The sequence below is a fragment of the Pocillopora verrucosa genome, chromosome 4 (assembly GCF_036669915.1).
Source record: "Pocillopora verrucosa isolate sample1 chromosome 4, ASM3666991v2, whole genome shotgun sequence".
NCBI lineage: Eukaryota > Metazoa > Cnidaria > Anthozoa > Scleractinia > Pocilloporidae > Pocillopora > Pocillopora verrucosa.
Genome location: NC_089315.1, coordinates 3,160,798 through 3,182,548, shown reverse-complemented (window position 1 = coordinate 3,182,548; position 21,751 = coordinate 3,160,798). Strand labels below are relative to the sequence as shown.

General features: G+C 37.3%; 1 pseudogene; it reads right to left on the bottom strand.

Annotated features, from left to right (window-relative positions):
• Nucleotides 1-3,260: 3,260 nt before the first annotated feature.
• LOC131790143 (putative leucine-rich repeat-containing protein DDB_G0281931) lies at nt 3,261-21,128 on the bottom strand (annotated as a pseudogene).
• Nucleotides 21,129-21,751: the final 623 nt, after the last annotated feature.

Here is a 21,751-nt window from a genome sequence, read left to right as displayed (position 1 = left end):
AGAGAACTTGCACAGGACACCCATTTTGTGGTTAACAACGTCATTTACTTGCTTATTCACATATCTAAATGGATGACTTCGACGAAGTTTTCAACAAAGTGTATACGAAAAAAAATTCAAGTATTTCGCTGGAATGAATTGTGCCTTTTGTGGCCATTGATATCGTCGAAATTGCCATTGACATTTCATGAGATGATGAATGTTCTCCGGGAGAACTTACGAAGACTTAGCAGATACTTCCAAACACGTCCAGGCTATTTATCAGACTTGGTGCTGCCCTGTTGTTAGCATCTGTCTCCGAATTTAGACAATAACGTTCGAAATTGGACAGAAGTGACCAAAACCAGACAAAAGAGTCTGACGGCGGATCAAACGATTGCATCTAACTTGGGCGATAACGTCCGAAAAGTGGACGATAGCGTCCGAATTTTGACGATAGCGTCAGAATTCGACGACTGCATCCGAAGTCGGACAGAAGCTTCTGAAAAGGGACGATAATGTCCAAAGTTTCATGGAACTGTCGAAATGTGGACGGAAGAGACTAGAATCTACCAGAACCGAATGAAATCTGACATCACTGTTTGAAATGCTGACACGATTTCCTATTTGTCCTTTTGGAAACTTGAAAATTGGGGCTTCCTTGTCTCGCTTGATGTTTCAGAGCTTTTCAATTTCGTTTTGATTATATTCGAAATCAGAAAATGCTAGTATACCAGAGGAAGATCCTTTTTCTTCTTGGAGAGCAATTTGGGAAAATCTAATCGAGAATTTCTGAAGTTCTTTCGCTTTTACCGCGCAGCAAAAAATAAAGGCTTAAAACGGTGCAACCAGTTAGTTAAACTACTTTTAAACATAAAAATTCTTAAATGGTAGAAAAATAAAATATTTATTGTTGATTTCGGTGGTCAAAGCGTCTTTTTCGTTTCTCCAATCAAAGGCCTTTAACAAATTAAAATATGGGAATTCGTCTCGTGAAGCGCCATTTATGAGCACATGAAGGTGTTCCAGTTTTCTAGGAGACCAGCACAATAAACGACAGATTTTTGACCAACCTGGCGCATGTTGTGTCTAAGTTATATCATAAGCTTTTTCAATACACGGATCCATATAATTTCACAAAAGGAACCAAATGGTTTCGTTTTTAGTGAATAGTCATCATAGAGTCTGACTAGTAGTTTCTCGTTAACTCAAGAGAAGGAAGTCCTCTTCAATGCCAGTTTTGTTGCGATATGATTGTGTTGTGATATGTTTGATTTAAATAATGGACATAATAACGAGCAATTGTACATTACGAGTGAAGTTGGTGTTGTGTATGGGGTTTAAATATGGATAAAGATGATCTAGAACTTTTTTGCTTTCAATTACCAGAGAGTATAGAGTTTTGTATGTTAATACTAACTTGGAAAAGCTTGAAACGATCCACTCGTGAATGAAAACTTGCACTTAAAGAAATGGCTTTCGCACATGAGGAATATTTTGTGGAAGGTGAACCAACAGGAACTTAGACATTTTAATGCCTGCATTGACCTTTGACAAAAAGGGACCATACATAATTTTGCTTAAGTATCGCGACAGTTGCGATATTTTGTGCGTATGTAATTATTATGCATGTTTTATTCTATTTTCTTTTTCTTTCTTTTTATTTAACGACTTTCGCGCAGAAATAACATTTTGTGAGTGAAACAAACCATTAAAGTGCCAGCATTTACCAGAAACATCAAAAAGGACGGGACATAATTTCGGTAACCATAAGAGTTGCGATTTATGGATGTTTTGTTTTGTTTTCATTCTTGCTTTTTCCTTTTTAATCATAACCACCTGCTGATCCATCACATTATTGCCTGCCCCCCTCCCCACTGTGAATTGATTTTACTTCATTCTGTTTTTAAGGAAGAACGATGTGAAATCAAGACATCAAGCGTTTGTTGTCGCTTAAATAACGCTTCGCCTGATTGCCTTGGTGCTTTGCAATTGTCTATTCCCTCAACTACACAACTGCATGACAAAAACTTGACTTATAGCAATCGTCACCACAATTTGGGCTTTGTGTCTTATCCTTAATGATAACTGCAGAGCATTGAAAGTATAAAACGACGATTTTTTTCTCCAATTACTTCCGGTCTCATTGGATTCAGCCTTGCGTTAAACATCGCACTATATTTCAGGATATATAAGATAATAAGACGTAATGAACGACACATTCACACGCGCAAAATAAAGTGAACATGGAGATTCACGCGCATGACAAGGAAAGCTGATCCACGCAACAACCGCAAACGCTGAAAACACGCGAGACGCTTATGTGTTTTGTAATTCGTTAGTCATGGCAACCTCCCTGGCTGACATGGCGATTGAAAAAGGTGCATTGTATCATCTTATGTTACACCGTCTAACCGAGACTGTGACATTCCTAATTCATCCCTAAGCTCATTTCTTTACTGCTGGCGATGTAAAGACATAAGGGAAAAATCTGGCTCGTTGTAAAAGGAGCAAAATATTTACCCTCCACTGGGTTGAAATAGTCAACGAGGTAACGGACAGAAAAGATTCACCAGAGACAATTCCTTAAAGAGATAGGAAGAATATGTCTGGATCTGTAAACTGAAAACTCCAGCTGCCACCCAGTAAGCTACTTTAAAACAAAAAATTGAACTAGACCTAGAGACTGTTTGCAGCTATCAACAAATATAGTCACGTCAGAAGCATAGAAATAATCGCAATGAAGACCTTTATAAAAGAAGGCAACGTTGAGAAAATGATAGTTCTTTGTCCAAATACTGATATATAAATTGGATCTTTTAAAATCATACTGTGTTTATTTAGTATCCATGGTACAGCCCATACTTCGTCCAAATTTCATGTGATACGCCATTTGTAGTTTTTATATGCTTCAAACGAATAAAGGTTTGACTTCACTCAAAACATTTAAACAGAGCAACTAATTCAGTAGCAATTACGCCGGTAAACTGATAGAAAGTGTGCTTTATTGCTTAAATATATATATATATATATATATATATATATAGTGCGTCAAAGTCATATATGCTCGAAGGCGCTAAGGATCCTACTTTTTAACTAACCAAAAAATTATTTTTTTTATTAAAAATATTCTTGATATAATTTTCAACTTTTATTGTCTCAATTTGTATCAAAGACTCAAAAACATCACGCATTGTGCTTTGAAGAACACAGCCTTTGCGGGAGTCGCTAGTGCCTTTAGTTGCAATGAAATGTCATCAAGAAGTCTCACAATAGCCAGAGAGATTTCAACGAAAGCTCTAAATGTTTAAGCCACCTAAAGCGAGATATTTCGTGAGGCATGGTAAAAAAGTTTTAAGACAAATATTTCAGTGAAGTTCTTCAGTTTCTTTCTTCAATCAAGGGTGAAAGTTCATCGGATGTTCCTGTTCTTGTGACCACTCTACTTTTGAGACGTGATACTCCTTGGCGAAGGAAGCTGAAACATCGGATCGGGTTGAAGGTAACGTACTTCCAAATTGACTTCACATATAGAATTCCTTTTCCTGTAAAGTAGGAGAAAGAAAAAGACGGAGGTCATCATTTGTACATGGAATCTTACACGAAAGGGTTAAAAACAATAAGGAGTCCCTTTTTTCTGAAATTTGTCTTTGTTCTCGCTCTTGCTAAGAAGCGTTTTGAGAATGGGTGTTGACATTTCGTTCGCACAATGATTTGGATTTTTTTCTAAGATCTCAATATTCATTACACTCCAACTGTACCTCGCAGTTTATTGTCTTCTACTAATACTGCTTAAAGTTGAAACACTACAGGAGATGTATAAAGAAGATATCTCAAATTCTCCCTCCTTAGCGGCTTCCATAGCTACATTTTGTAAACTACATCCTAAAAAGCTGTCAGGATTACAAGGTCTCAAAGGTCTACTTACAGGAAAAGTTAACCTGCGGGAAGAATTGACCAAACATCGCGATCTGTTTTAAGATTATAATGTTGTAGAGAGTCAAATATCCTAAATAACCTGGACAAGGCTACTTAATGATTTTATCATAATACTTTCATGGCGCGGAAAACGGAAAAACTGAGGGATTGAGAAAACCACCACAATCCACAATCCACCTTCCCTTGATTTATTTGGCAAATGACTGAAATGCACATTTAATGAAACAGAGCAGCATGTTGACTTACCAATGGAAAGCAACAGTATAGAGGCGTTAAGGACCACGAACAAGACATTTACAAAGATGGAGTCGTTCTTGTCCCCTCCTTGACTCTCATCCCAGTTTGTGTAAACTGCACCAAGACAAACGTCAAAGAAAATTATCCAAAGAACAAATGTTTGTAAGCGGTCTTCAAACTTGTTCTTTATTGGTCGGAATAAGGTGTAGACCACTCCAAAGACGCTGACTGTCAGAACTGTGAGACCGATTTGAGAAAGGCTCTTTGATACGAAAAGAAAAATCAATGACGTTAGAATCAGCTTGCGATACATCTCTGTGATTTCCCAGAACCAAAATTTCTTCTTATAGTTTTCAAAGAACACTCTGAGTCCGAAAGAGACCGCTTCGTTTTCGTAGGACTCGCGATACTTGTAAGTGAGAAACAGAGCCAGAAGTGGAAATCCCACGGGATATAATGCCAAAATAGAAGCCATGAGCCAATACAAGCTGTGGCGAGGAGTGAAACACTGAATTGAGTGGTCAGCTCTCAGCAGGAAGATGCAGTCGCTCTTGTCGTCTGTGAAACAAGTCTCTACACATGCACCAGGAAGAGGTAGAATCTGAATAATCGATTTGCTCGTCGTGGGGTAGGTCGTCAACAACAATAGAAAAATATTCCGATAGCAAGATTTCTTCAAACTCTTAACTTCCATCATTCTCTGGTCTTCGCCAAGGTCCTCCTTATTCATGATGTAGCGTTTTTTAAGAAATAGATACAAGAAAATCAAGCCAACGAGTGAGACATTCATGAAAACAATCATCGTGAACTTTCCAAGCTGATCAAGCCGTAGAGAAGTATGAATGCAACTAAGAGGGGCTAACTGCAAGATATTCCCTTCAAATACTTTTAGAACCTTCTCCGTTGAGATCAAAATGACTGGCCACTGGACTTTCGCCAATGCTGAGAAGATACCAGAGATGACTTGGTAAAAACCAATCACAATCTTAAAGCACGACATGATGACATCCGCAACTGTCCGGTTATTCTCTGCACGTTTGGAATCACCCCAAAGAACCATTAGAAACATAGCAACAAATAGAGCAATTACTAAGATGGATGAAGTTATAGTTACAGGTAACTGGGGACATTTCAAACAAGAGTTGAAGCGAAAATAGAAGCCTTCAGAGCAAGTTGCACACAAAGTCCCTTGATATCCTTGATGGCATTCTGAGTCAATTCCACCCTTGCAGGACTTGGCATGGGGACATTTGAGTGGCTTTGGAAGTGAAGTATTGAACGTGGAATATGACTTGTTGTAGTCTGGTCCAAAAGAATAAATATTGTTAACAAAACCCTTGAAACGTTCTTTTTCAGAATGGTCTACCCATTTCCAGAAATAGTTAGGAGCAAGTATTGCTATATCCTTCTCACAAACAAAACCGTTTGGCGGACATGCTGTGCACGGGCCAAAACGATCCAACCGATAGAAGTTGTGTAGGCATCTGCAAGCACGATATTCAGCAGTCTCGTTGGAGATCGTACCTGGGAAGGAATGTTTCTTTTCTTAGCAATTATAATAAAGCATTCATAAAAGGGCTTTTCCATGAATCCACTTACTCTCCTCTTTGAATCAACCAAGAAATACGACTTCACCAGCGAAGTAAATGGATATACTTTAAAATGAGATATCTTTGGATTTCGCCAAAAATAAATAACAACCGAAATTGAGCAAGTAATCTCAGCTCATCTTTCTGTTCTGTAAAGAGGGCTTCTAACAGTACACTACAGTTGACTGTGTTCTGTGACTGCTATGTGTTAAAGAAATAGCTGTGACAATCCTTTTATTAAAACTTAGTGTCACCCAAAGTATATTTTAATCGAAGAATGGTGCAGTTTGCCCAAATCGAACACTACACTTACCATATGGACATGCCACGCAGTCGGTAGCTTTGGTACCAGGACTTCGCTGTTCAGAAACAAATGTACCATTACTGCATTTTTTAGATCCAGCTTGTCCCATTTCATCCTGATAAAAGCCACCTGTGAAGATATCATATCATAAAACAAGGATTTAGCTCTACGAGTGGGTTGGGAGAGATTCAATTGTTAAATACGATTACAGAGTAGAAACATTTTTACGCAATATTTAAAGTTATTCTTTGTTGCTTGCTTTTGTTTATGATATTGAGAAAGTTGAGAAAGATACACTTGCGTTCCAGTGGCCGAGCAGAGTGATTATAAAACTCTACTTTTAACTTTCAAATCGTTAAATAATATGGCGCTTATTTACTTACAGGTACTTTAAGACCTTGCAATCCTCTTGTAAATTTAACTTGTAACACCAAGATACAATCTTCAGTTGTATGGTCAAAGAGCTTTGTTATATACCTAGACTTTCACTCAACAAACGAGCACTGTGATTGGTTGATTCTTGGTCACGTGCTCCTGATCAAATTCATATGTATCCCGACCGGGATACAATTGCGCGGTTTTTGCCCGCGTGCCGAATACAACAGCATGTTTTTGCCATATTAATGCACCAGTATCATGGAATTCTCTTCTACAGGTTATGAGGAGTTGGAGGTCGATGACCCCCTTTAAATTTAAGCCTAAGGCTTTTCTTTTTAAACGAATCTTTAGTTGACACATTATAAAGTTTTAATTATGTGACTTAGGCCTTTCTTTGAAATATATTTTAACTGATATTCTATTCTTCATTATTTTATCAAAGGATTTTCAATATTTGAAAAGCACTGTTAGATACTTTGTAGAAACGGTGCTATCTAAATCTTTTACATTATTATTTATATCATTACTTACATTAAAGATGAAATAGGTGATTATTCTCATTACCTGCAGGACACTCTAGACAACGGTTTTCATCAGTATGCATGTAGGTACCAACTGGACAGAGACTGCAGTTTCTACACTGAACGAACAAAGTTTGTTTTTTATGGGTTGTACAGTCGCGGCACAAAAAACCTGAGCGTTCAAAGCCAAATCTGAAGAAACTTAGGTCGTTGTCCAAAATGACGTGCATAGATGTCGAGGGAGCACACTCACTGAGGGATAATGACAATAAATCAGAAACTCGCTTGGAAAAACATTTTAAGTTTCCCCATAAGAAGAGAGACCTGGAAATGAGACGACAATAAACCCGTAAGCTCGCACTGGATTTGAGGATGGTTTAAACCCAGTGGAGCGCAGGACCGAACTTGCTCTAACCTTGAGATCATGTCTAACAAGTGCAAATAATTGAAATGTATGCTTTTAAAAATTCTTACATTTTCCATTATGATATTTTTGATACATGCCATATGAACTCAGGTACTTAGGCTTGCAGACCAATCCAGAGGTCCCACGCATGTTTACGTAGTAGAACTCGATTTCTCCCACCAAGCCTCGCTTTCGAGGTGCGCATTGATAAATTTAACCGAGTGAATATTCCCAAAAAGATTGAGATCAAACTAAAACCCTCATTAAAATAACAAGAAAGCGGTTAAGATTTATGAAAATTTTGGTGTAACAGAGGCCAGGGGATGAATTCGCACTGGACAACGTCCTCTTGTGGAGACGACGCTTGAGCTACTTTCAAGACTTGCAGAGTATCATAACTAGACCAAGAAAAATTTTATCTTATAAGGCTAACTTTTTCATTACTACACATATTGAACTTCTTAATTCAAAGAAGCCGCATAATCGATAGCATAGATGTCCATCAGTGGAAAATGTTGAAGCTGATTCGATAGGGTGTACAAAAACAAAAGCGAAACTTAAGGCTTACTTACATTTGTGACACATATTTTCCCAGTGGCAGCTGACGAAGATTTCCACACGTCAGTGACCTGTAAACAACTTGGTTATGAATAAGTCGAATTGAAACTGATTGGATGTAAAAAGGCAACGTGATCATTTTGAGAATGGTGGTAATTAGTAATTAGTCAAAAGACCTACGTCGCCAAAGCAAACTCAGGTTTCCATAGCTTTAAGTGACTTGAGGTTTTGCTTCTTCGCTCGGATTGTAAAACAGTTCAACACCTGATAATTCGCCTCCTCCCCTCAAATTACTCGAAAGTGAGAACTACTGACCAATAAAACTACAACACAACAACTGTAACGATAATGATGAAGATGTCAACGACGACTACAATAATAATGATGATGATAATAATACTAATATGTTTGTTTCGGCGTTAAGAGTACTGTCGTCTTCTCGTAAATATACATCATTTTGTCTCGTGTTCTTAGGTGTGTTAAAAATACTTTTGGAAATGATCATGATAACTTATGGAATTTAGCAGTAATTTTCCAGGTTAACTGGAGAATATATAAGGTACATTTTGGAGTGTCTACAATTTAGGAGTCCACTACTAACTTCAGTTTCTAGTAAAATACTGTAAGACATGTGTTTAAGCCATACGGCTTGACTTACACTTTGGTATGGTTTGTCATTTTGTCGAAAATTCCATCTGGTAATGAGTTGAAAGGATTATCAAAGATGGTTCTGAAAATAAAATATCTACTTATTACACAAGAAGCGATTTAATAGACATTGCAAAAGCTCTCGATATCATCGATCAGAAAAAAAAAAACGTTCAACCCGTGAAATTTATCTCCTCTCCAGAGCTTTAAAGGGAATCAGTCGATTCGTCAATTTACTCACAACTGCTCCAGTACAAGTCCGTCAAAAGCCTTGCTTTCAATAGTTTTAATTGCATTACTGTGAAGAAGCCTGCGGGAAAAAAATTTGTTTCGGTGATCTTCTCCTCTCAATCAAAGTATTTTTCACTGAGAAAATAAGAAAAGGTAACCTTTTTACTGACTAACTGCAACCGGGATACATCTTGGAGACCGAAGCTACTCATATCTTATCCTGTAACTTGTAATGATACACTACGATACACATGTTACAACATTTTAAGATGTAAGGAAGATGTCTGAACCAAATTTTATTATTACAATGATTCCAGGCGAGGAGTTTCATCAAAACGTCTTTGGGAATAAATGTAAGGTTCAGACATGGTTTGATGCTACTCTGGTTTACAGATTTAATGAATGTAAACGAAGAAGTTACAATTCATAGACCCAACGTTTCGACACTCCTGTCTAGTGCCTTCATCAGGCGCTAGATGAAGTTTAAAAAAGTTACCAAACAGAGAGAGAAACACGACAGAAAATTCCGTCATTTGTTCAGTGAGAGGTCTCCTGTTAATTTAGGCTCATCTCTGAAAGATAAATGGGTCATGAACCTTCCTTCGAGGAGTTATCCGCGCTGGAACGGAGTGGTTTCGAGAAGGGTCTGAAGTTTTCTATTGCTCCTCGCAAAATACCGAATGCTGAAATTGTCGCCGTTGTCGAGGAGAGCATCTCTCAACTCAACGACGAACGTAGAAACTTGGCAAGAGCAGAAGTAACAGCATACTCAGGCGTGCTTAACCTCCTCCCAAAAAACATTCAAAAGGATGTTTTCAATGTGCTTATAGCTCTTAAAAAGGATCCGGACAGGCTCGTGTTATCTGCTGACAAGGGTAATTGTGTTGTGGTAAGGGACAAACAGCAATATCACGACAAAGCTTTGTCTCTACCTAATGACAAGAGTACGTATGCAGTCTTAAACTCTGATCCTATCTGTAAATCTCAAAGAAAGTTAAACAAAATGTTGCTTGATTTGAAAAAAAGCTGGTAAGATTAGTGACTCTACGTACAAAATGTTATACAGTACCTAAAATTCATAAACCGGGAATTCCTTTGAGACCCATTGTCTCTTTTGTTAATTCTCCGACTGATGCAATTTCTGGTTATCTTGCGAGAATTTTGTCGCCTGTTGTTGGGAATACAGATTACAAAGTCAAAAATTCCTGCGAATTTGCGGATTTCATAAGTGATAAGACTCTTAACGCTTGTAAAGAATTAGTATCTTTCGACGTTGTCTCGCTCTTCACTAAAATCCCAGTTGATGTTGCCGTACGCGTTAAGGTCGCGGAGGAGAGACTCAGAGAAGATGCTTCCCTATGTCAAAGAACTTCTTTGCCTGTGGAGGATAGTATTCATCTGCTGTCTTTTTGCCTCAAAACCATGCAATTTGTATGTAACGGCACTAACTATCAACAAGTTTTTGGTACAGCTATGGGTCCGCCCGTCTCTGCTGTTATTGCCAACATGGTAATGGAAGACGTGGAACAAAGGGCCTTAGCTATTTCACCGGTTAAACCCTTTTTCTGGAAACGATATGTCGATGATGTTATTTTTGCGGTATCCGGAAATGAAGCGGAGCGCCTCCTATCGCATTTGAATTCAGTAGAGCCGTCTATCCAATTCACCCTTGAGCGTGAAAAGGATAAACGTTTGCCCTTTCTCGATTTTAATGTGTCCAGAGGGGTTCAGGGTAATTTAGTAAACCTACCGTAAACCTACCCACACCGACAAATATCTCGCTTTCGATTCTCACCACCCTATTTGCCATAAAAAGTCTGTAGCCAAAACTTTACTCTACCATCTTCATTAGATTCGAAGGCAAGTGGCTATACAAAAACCTTTTTCCGTAACTACCAAAAATCCAGTTACAACTAGTAGCACTCCTGATGAAAGGGAACCAGCGACTAGTTTTGCTGTTATTCCTTTCATTCAGGTTGTTACGGAACCCATCAAGAGAATTTTGAAAAGTAACAACGTTAAAGTTGCTCAAAAACCTTTTTCAGACTTTGGGGCATATTGTCGCAAAATCTAAGGATCCTGTTACGAAAGAACAACGAACCGACGCCATTTATTCTTTTCCTTGCAATGACTGTGACAACGAATACATTGGACAGCACAAAAAGTCATTTTGGTACACGTTTGAAAGATCATCAAAAGGCGGTTTTCTTTTGCAAAAAAGAAAATTCAGCTTTATCGGAGCACACATGCCTAACTAACCATAAAATTGTGTGGGATAAGTCTAAAATTATCACCACTAATCGGCGTTACCACTAGCGCCTTTGTTTGGAAGCTTGGCATATCAACTCCGCCCGCGCTCCTTTAAATCGTGATGATGGTGGCTTACTTGCTGACGCCTATTTACACCTCGTCAGAAAAAAAAGGCAGCTAATTAGTGATCATATGAAAGGACCTCTTGTTGCAGCGTTTAGATCACCCCTAGGCACTAGACAGGAGTGTCGAAACGTTGGGTCCATGAATTGTAACTTCTTCGGTTACATTCATTAAATCTTTAAACCAGAGTAGCACCAAACCATGTCTGATTGTCCACCTGGTTGCCGTGTGAACTGTAATATATTTTAAATGGAAGGTTTTTTTGATTAGCATTGATTCGTAATAACATTAAAAAGAAAACTCCCAACTTGTGAAGAAAATGATTGATTGAGAAAAGAAGAAAAGTTCGTAAACGTTACATAGGTAAATGTATTATCAACTGAATAAACGATTTAACCAGCCAAATGATTATTTTTCAATCCGCTACTACTCTCCAATAAAGAAACTTTTTAATTGGTGCGAAAGTCCTCTATGACTTTTATCAAACGCACGTGAATCTTAAAAGTTTACAACCGTGCATACACACTCACTAACCAAAAGGAACGCACGTTCTATCCCAATTACTTTTGTTGATATTAAGCAAATATTGGGTGAGGTTGAGCATGATATGATGAATTATCGCTCATGGAAAAAGTCATTGAAACTCCTGACTTACACTTCTCTAGAATGCAATGTTTGAATTAAGTGTAAAGTTTTTTTTAAATAGAGAAGTTATCGGAGGTTAAGATGATTTTAATCATTTATAAAAATGACTAAAAGCCTTTTACGTGCGGCACAGCAACTCTTTTGTTTACCACGCTACCGTGGACGTACTGACAGGCTTTCAGTAAAAGCAATTAACTGGTGATCTACCACTACCTCTTACCGCCGTCTGATTAGCTTGCAGACAGGCTCTCGTGTTTGGGTTTCGCTTGAGCTTTCAAACGAGTGAGTTACGAGCCGTTGGGGGGGAGGTCTTGAGACGAGAGCCTCCCCGCAAGACATTGATTTCCGAATTTGCTTCGTTTATCCACGAACGCTCCACAACGAAGTGTTCTGATTGGTTAGGAATAGCTTGCACATTACAAAGGTGTCGATGAAAATAATAACAAAAAAGTACACTTTTTGATGCTCATGGTGGTGGAAATGACATTTTTGAGCTCTAAGTTTCAAAATTTTTTTTTCTAGGGACAAGGCCTAGAAAAGGCCTCTTCTCTGGGCATAGTCACCTACTACACAACTTTACACTTACTCTACCTAATACGCTGCTTATGAAAAACGTTATTTAAACCCCTGACTTACAACTCTTAAGAAGAGTATATAAAGGACACTTACAGTGTGGTCAAACTGGAAAGTCCTCTGAATGTGTGTTTATTAATGTGAGTGATCCTGTTGAAGGCTAGCATCCTAAAAACAGGGGAAAATATTATACTCCTGAGATATCAAGCATTGAACAGGAGCGGGTTATTGTCATTTTAGAGAGGTGTTTTCATCCTTTGGAAATTGCAATAAGTTGTTCAGGAAAATAGATGTCACGAGTAGCCTACCTTTGAAAAAAAAGAATTGCATTTATTTCAAACTTCTGGAGGCAAGTGACAAAGATTTCAAAATTTAGAAAATTATGAAATTCACTCCGCATTGGGTCACATACTCAAGTTGTTTAAGAGGGTAAACGTTTTGAGAGGTGGCGATCTCGACCTGATTAATTATTGATTGTGTTCTTCCATTTGGGACAGGAGAACCGATTACTTTCTACATTGGTTTTCACCTTTTACTTACAGAATGTGTAATTGATTTAGTCTAGCAAACACGTCATCAGGTAATGACTGCAACTTGTTGAACGATAAATCACTGTGGAGAGACGAGAAAATAGACGCTAAAAAACCCAAAGGGAGACGCATTTAAGCCTTTATCCCCTGACAATATACTGTTCTCTAGACATTTCTTAAGGTGCTGACATTAAGAATTCCTTTAACAATTAAGAACTCCTTCAATTAGTGCTAAATTCCTTGACCTCACAACCTTACTGTTTGATTCTGGGCTGATATCGTGAAGAGAGATTATTTGCAGGTCACTGTTAAGGGTTAATGGGATAAAAGAAGAAGCATCCTCAATAAGGTAAATGACTCAAAGATCAAACTCATTTTTTCTATATATCAAGTCCTACTTCTTTTGTTGTGTAACGCTATTCCAAGACAGTCACAGCTCCATCACGGTTGTTATTATCGCGAAACTTATTGTCGTACTGTTTGTTGCGTATTGTGTTCACGTGTTACCTGTGTATGTTTGTAGGTTTAATTTTTTGTGTTATGTGCTTGAGAATTGATGTTTGTACCGTTGCCTAATATTTAACAAATAGAGAAGCCTTGACTGTGCTCTGTTCTGTTGTAAAGCACGCAGGAAGCGGTGTTTCTCTCCTCTTGTTGAGTGCTCTGACCGCTTCCTAAGTGCTTTATAACAGAACAGAGCACAGTAAAGGCTTCTCTATTTGTTTTATAACAAAGAATCCATTAAATTCCCTGCGCATTACTTTCAATTTTCAAAATAAATTTTAATTCCAAAGCGAACAACAGTGTCGTCAGCATGCTCTATACTTTCATAAAGCACGCTACAACAAGCCAATCAGAATTGTTGATATAATAGTTCAAATATTCTGATTGGCTATACAAGACTAAAGTTGTCAAAAATGTCAAACCATCAAAGTTCACATTCTGCGGCAATTGTTAACAAACTTAAATAGTTTGGCAGGTCGAATCTAACACTTTTGCCTGAAGTTTTTTAGTCTAATACAGAAGGTGGAGGTGAAATGTTCAGTAAAATCCGGCCGAATTGTGCCTTACAAAAACACGCAAGTTTTTTACATGACAAATAATAAACAAATAAACTGCCGAAGGCGAGTTTTACAAATGATCGACAGCCGAATTTACCGGAACATGAAGATTGCTCGGGATGACAGTGCCGTAATACTCGGTTGCAGTGACTGATGTGGCCTTCACCACTCAACGCATCAGAAAGGACATCAGAACAAGCTCTTAGTTGTTTACTCGAAGGGCGGTAGATGTAATTTCTGAGGCTTGCATCACAAGCGATCTGCGAACTAGCCACGTTAGACCTCAGCATGATCGCAGTCTCTCTGACATCGTCATGATTATTATGAATTATAACAGTTCTGCCACGTTGGTTATATTTTTTGTCATTCCTGTTTTGTTCTGTTTTATTTTTGAACCCGAACTTTATATACTATACGAGTGTTAGCTGTGTTTGATTTTTATTACCATTCGTAAGCTTGTAATCTAACTGAGCGTGAAAACCTTCAAAACTCGGACTGTCCATTTTGTTTTCTCTTTGAGGATATTCGTCTATGCTTCCTTATAATAACGTAAATTACTGCGCCTGACATGTTTATAAATCTTTGTTTGATTGTTCTGTTGCTTCTTGCCGGCTCGCTTATATCGAAATTTCACTTTCGAAAAAAAGCTAGAGAAAAGTCTCGGAAAAGGTCGGACATAGTCCACTTTGGCAGATGACGTGACAGCTTTAGCTCAGCTCTATGCTCTAGACTCTCATAGAGCACGCTCTTTCAGCCAATGACAGCGCGCGTTATATGCGAACTCTACTATAATATGTAATTATGTTGAGTGTTTGTCAGTCTTGTGTCTAAATTTAGTCCTGTAAAGTATATGTCAACTTTTTAAGGAGCGGCGTCGTCGTTTTGGTTTTTTGCCTGTAGAGCTGTACACTGTTAGGGTAATTTTTTTAATTGTTACGTTTTTTGTAAGTTTTCGCTTTCTAATTTGCAATTTCCTGCTCATGTTTAGTACTGTAGGCGTGTGGATGTCTAAATAAATGATGAAAACAATTACGCGTGTCTTCGGTTACAGTTGTAGTTTCTGTTACTCACAGGTTTCCGAGTACGAAAATATCCTGAAATATGTTCGGTGGAAGGTGATCGATCTCATTGTTGTCCAACAGTCTACATGATAAAAACAACATTTTCAAACGTTAGTAGAGCTGGAGCACACTTGAATATAACCTAAGGCATCTAGAGGAAAAGAAGCTGGTTTCTTGCCAAATAACCTAAAATGAAACATTAATTTATATATATATATCAAATACTTACATTTGAAACACGTGTCCAATTCCAGATTTGACAATTCTTGATAAATCTGTGATTCGATTTTGTTGTAAATGTCTAAGACGAACGTAAGAGTCTAAGCAAGTGAAGATCGAATTGTTGATGCTGATCAAGAGAATATATTCTCTTGTGGTGATATAAATTTTGGTTGAATAAAATGATAAAAAAATCACCAATATGGTGGCCACACCCACGCATCACAGGCTACATGTATGACGTTCAGTTGTCTCACCCATTTTTTTCTGTTATTATTTCAGTTCAGACTGTCACTCTTCTAGAGAGATAGATAGATAGATAAATAGAGGAACTGATCAATCGATAGATCAGTAGATGGAAAATGTATCAGTGACTGCTAAGAGATTGATACATGGGAATGATAAAACTAATGACTGCTAAAAAGGATTGATACATGGGAATGATAAAACTAATGATATATTCACGATTTTCAAAATAACAGCAGATTTCAAGGTTTTTAAAATGTTACAGGCATGTACATCATTAGACGGACGAAATTAGCTTATTTTGTAAAACGATTAAAAATGAGCTGTTTAGTTAATAATGAATTCAAATAAAAGGACATCTGAGGTAAATTACAGCTACGAAGCTTTTGAGAACTAAGAGAGGAAATTACATTAGCCAGTATATGTACATCAAGCCCTTGTAGATTGTGCTGAAACAGTTCTTGGCATTATTTGGAAAGACTAGCAAAATTTTGCTCTTTTGATAAAAAGAAGGACTGCTGGTATAATCAGCAGGTTTTTGTTTTTTTTATGAAGGGATAATTTCCAGTCATGAAAGGTATAATAGGTATAATAGCTACTTACAATAGATTAATAATAGAGTTAGGGCCTGTCAGATCTGGTACAGATGTCAGCTTGTTGTTGTATATCATGCTATAAGATCCAGGAAAATGAAAAAATGTAAAGGAGTTATAATGAGCTTTGATCAATACACAAACGTTTCTTCTTTCTCTTTGTCTTGTAATTTTTACTTCCTCAGTGAATTTGTCTTTGTCAATTTCTTTTCATTTGTTTCCCATCGTAACTCGTAATTAATCAAGGGTAATAGCAGCCGCAATCGCATATGTGTTATCTGAAATAAAAGTGGCGTGTTGCAACGAGTGACGGTTTTTTTTTATGCTGTACTTGAAAATCTTTCTTTATTTGCGCCAATTTAAATCTGGTCCTCGCCGAAATCTTTGCCATTCTACCTGTTTTATGCAAGTATATTTAAATCACTTACCATCTGTCGAGGTGTTTAAATTGTTTTAAAGTGCCATCACCTATTGTCTCTAGCTCGTTTCTTTGAAGGAATCTATTAGCAAATGTAAAGAGAATTGAGATATCTTTTGGGAGGCATAGAAGGGTGGGGAGGGGTGGGGAGGGGGTTAGGGCATTTCTGTTGTTTTACATATTTACGTATAATGAAAGTTGATAAAACTCTCCGTCGTGGTGAGTCCAACATTTCAATAAAAAATAGAATAAATTACGCGAACTATGAGAGGTGTTGCCCGTGGTTTGGACCTTAGTACGCTGAAGATTTCCGTTGTCCACAAAATAACCAAGGTATGTTAAGTTATTCCTTTCAAACTCGCATTACCTAGTACTAGGCAAAGAACAGCAATGCACAGCTAACGTACTTACAAATATTTGAGCCAGTCCGTGAGTCCTTCCACTGTACCCTGGTGTATATGAGTTAGCTTATTGGAAGACAGATCACTGAAAACGGACAAATTTCATGCAATAACGTGATGCCGCTCATTCCAGGTTGATCTTATCGCAAATAAACCTGTCTGTAATGGTCCGAGGTCAAGGGTGTGACAAGTTAAGTGTTCGTACTAAAACCTATCACCAGATCTTTTCCCTTTGTTGAGCTCAGACTTAGAATTACATTGCAGCTTGAATAACAAAGAATAACATTACTAATTCTGAACAAATTCGCTAAAACTTCGACGATGAACCCCCAAATTCTGAATATTTTTTAGCTTCCTCTTCATTTTCATTTCTATCTCTAGGTGATCTGTGTAAACAGTTTGGAGTTACTCCCCCAAAAAATCAATTTTCTTAATACCAATAGGGATTCTGCCTTTAAAAACCAGCCCATGTACAATTGCGGCCTGGCTACAAAGTCATCTCTAAAACAGTGGCGTGCATAGTCGAATTCCTAGCGCATTTATTACTAGTTTATGAACGGTCGATTTACTTTTTTGAAACATGACAAACGGTAAAATTTTGTTGTCATTTCTTAGATGCGGAAAGGAAATTACTTAGCTATTTAGACACAATCTCTCCAAGACATGCCGGGTGTTATGCTCAAATGTCTTAAAAAAGGGAAAAAATGATTAACACCACTTACAGTCCGTTTAGGTATCGCATTTCTCGAAAAGTTCCATTGGCGATATTTTCCAAGTTGCAAGCAGTCACGGAACTACAAAAGTAATATGAAAAGTCAGCGTGGTAGAGAAGTTTAATGGAGACTGTTGTTCAAACATTTCAAGGGTGGTATTGGCTGATTGAAGAATGCACACTAAAAATTTATCAGAGCAACCGTAATTGGACAGTTAGAGCGGAACATTCCTTTATAATTTTTCAGTACGCTTCTCCGTCGGGCCATAACTAACTGTTCCTAAATTGTTGAAATGAACAACCAAGCTAGTTTTCTCGGACATGGCTACAGGATTTACTTTGAATGTCATTACATTGTGAAGCAAATGTTCAATATGATACTTCTCATTAGTTGGTGATTTGTGGAGCCACTGAACTCACAGATATGCCATATTTTTAAACCCAGTGAAGATGTCTGATGGCAAGGAAGGTCCAAGTGGATTTCCACTAAGGTCTCTGTAAAGTAAACCGTTTGAAATGAGTCGCAACTATCTGCCAATTACATATAGGCCGATATGAGGTGTGAAATTTTAATTCTTTATAAACTGTGACGAACTATTGATGAAAAATGTGATGAACGATTATATGTTTAAAGCATTCGAAAATAATTTTTTGTGATTTTCAACTCATCTTAAAAAAATGACACTTACAGTGTGCGAAGCTGCTTTAATCCTTTGAGAATGACCTTCACATCAGCAATTGATAGTAAGTTGTGATTGATTTTCCTAAACAAATGCAATATCCAAAATCAACTTATAAGTGTTGGACAGTGGGCTAAAATGGTTCAGCAGCCTCATTTATACTACGCTGCTAATGTAAGCAGCTCAGCATCATTTTATTCATAATATTTGGAGAATAGAAGCTTACAACAATATTTTAGTAGTAAACCTAGATCATAGTTAGTCTCCTCTACTAACTATGCCTAGATGTACTTTGATTCTGTGGCAAACAGCTTTGAGAAGCACTTCATCAAATATAACTCACAGATGATAAACGTTTTCTGGAAGGTAAAAACTCCCTGAAATTGAGTTGTTGGAAAGATATCTGGGAAGAAATGATAACAAATGTCATGAAAAACGAAAGTGATTTAAGAGAGAGAGAGAGAGAGAGAGAGAGAGAGAGAGAATTTTCAAGTTATTAAGTTATTAATCGGCTTAAGGCCGTGACCGAAGTCTTTGCTTAAAAATGCTTCCCAGCCGAAAAAAAAAATATATATATTTATGAAAATTTGGAACTAAGCTATGGATGTAGTAGGCGACTGAACACGCAACGGTTAGGATACCGCCCGCTGTGAGCAGGCCGGAAGGGAGAATACTGCTCGCTCTCGAAGCCAATCAGATTGCAGGATTTGTAGAATACCACCCGCCCACGTATCGACAAAAAAAATGATGCGCTTAACTATCTCACTGTTTTACTACATACTAGCTAAAACAAATATTCACCCTAGTGTCAGTGGCTAGTGATGGATATTTACCTCGCCCCTTCACAGCCCGGTAAATATCCACTTCTAGCCACCCCCACTTAGGTGAATAGTTGTTAATTTATCATTACCAAGCTTATGAAAGTCGAAATAATTAAAAACGGTGGTAAACTCTACAAGGGTAGTGATGTCATCAGCCTAACGAGATGATAATGGAAAAAAAAATGGCAAACGCTCTTCAACTTGTTTTTTTCCAACCATTTTGCATATTATTTTTAAAAATTAAATCATTAGGAATTCCCTTACATTATTTCCAGTTTCTTCATATTGCGGAAAGTGTTTTGAGGAATGTATCGCAGGGAATTATTTGATAAGTCCCTAGGAAAAGAGAGAGAATTCATTACAAAAAAAATCAATTGATTCTCGAAAAAATAAACATGAAATTTTCCAAAAGAAAAATGTTCCCTTTACATAAGATTACTTGCCCTTTCCTGTTTTACTCATCGTTAGAAGGACGATATTAGTATCCTAATGATCACTAAATACGGTCGAAATCTACCAGCTCATAGAAAGTAAGTCAACTATTGAACCATTAATGAGTACTCAGATATAACTTGTAATCAGATGGTCAACTTATTTATTTCTTCGCGTTCGTAGGTGGCCCGGGGATATCTCAAGACCATTTTCAAACTTTTTCACAATCTTGATATTTTTTTTCTGAATATGCCAGATACATGCAGTATGTTGACCACTGCTTCCTTTAGTTTAATGAGGTTTGGCAGGACTGTGCGAATTTTCTGCTCCGCCACCAAACTATCCTCACGTACAGACACGAACTTACTTTCATTATACGCACGTTTTTAAAAAACTGCTTTTGTCTTTCTTTTAACTTTGAAAAAAAAGCGTTCTTTGCTATAAGACAAATCTTTTCGATTCAATACGAATTTCTCATGAACGGATATTAAATTTTTTTACATTTCTTAAGAATTAAAGGTTATTTTTTTAAAATTCAATTTCATTTAGGACCTACAATTTCTTTAAAACAGCCAGGTTCCTGAAGGTGTCTTCTGTAATTGAGCCCAACGAACACCTTGAAAGATATCTGGGTAAAAATTGAACTGTTAGAAAATGGTAATGGACATAAATTTGAATTTTAGAGGAGGTAAGGTTCGAAAAATAAATAAGCGATTATCTAAATTAAGAGTATTTTAGTTTAAATGCACACGAAACTATATTATTCCACGAATCGTTGTGTTTTTCGCAGTCTGTATGACTTTTCTTATGATTAATTTCAAATCATGTGTTTTTTCCTTTTTCCTTTTTTGATCGTTTGTTCGGAAATCATCTCTGCTTCTTGTGCTTTCTTGGCACTAACCAAGACTCCCTAGCAAGCTTGCAACATCAAAACCACATTCTTCCAAGAGGTGTCTATAAAGTATTAGTTTCCTGACGAATATGAACACAAAGAAGACGATAAAAGAACCTGCAGGACAAAGGATAACTAAGTTTATCAATCACTTACAGTTCTACTGTATTGCTTGGGATTCTGGTTGATATGTATCCATGAACTCGACATTTTACTATTAGCCGAGTCCTACCGAACTTGGTACATTGACAGATTTTTTGGCTGCAAACGTCACTCTCACATGGTGTAACAAGCCACAAGACCAAGATGACTTGTATCGGACCAGTAAACATCGTTACCGTGGCCAGAGCGGTTTTCTAGAAACGCAAATTATAACATCCTGGTTTTAAGTTTATCCAAATATTTCTCTGACAGGAAGCTGAGAGGTCATAATTTTTTTTAATAAAAAAAATTGCGCTTAGATCTCTTTAAAATAAGGAAAAAAAAAGGATTATGCTACGCTGTTGAAAAGCTGAACCATCGAATAAACTCACCCATATATCTCTCACAGCCAAGTATCGACCTCCTCGAAGAACGTTTTTCAATTCGTATAACTTCCTTCTCCCTATTCTTCTCTTTTAATTCCTTAATTTTTTTATCTTTAATAAAAAGGATCGAAAGTAGATTTAATTACCACGCTCAATTGAGTTTGTTCGTTACGATGTTGTCCAATGTCGCAGAATTTGTGATTCGAGGGTTAATATTGGCCTAAAGACACGGTTGATCGTCCTGCTCCTCGACGTTGACCGTTAAATTGATGGCCCTTTACCAACTAACGCTTCAGTACGTGCCTCCCAGATATCAGTCACACATTCTCACTCTCTGTTTCTAACACAAAGTTAACTGCTGACAAAGACACAAGCATTACAGGAAACAATAAGTTTCGAAAACTGTGAAGCATTAATATTAATTATGAGCACTCGTTACTGCATATTTCTTAAAAGCAGTTACTGATTTTAATCTGCTAACTACAAAAGTTCATAAACGCCAATGAACCTCGACGTATAAAATGAGATAAAGATAAGACAATACAGATATGGCCATATTAAACTAGTTATACCCTCTGCCTTTAGTAATTATTTGATTGACTTCTTGCACGGAAACAGGTTATGAAGCGGAAGACTGCTAAGTTGTGAAAATTCCGTCTTTTCGATTAATTCATGTTATGGAAGGTTCACGAGTTGTCTTGATTGAAGAATAACAAAAAGTAATTTATACAGATTAGAAACATAAGGTCTATTTCTTTTACATTATTTTAGCACTGC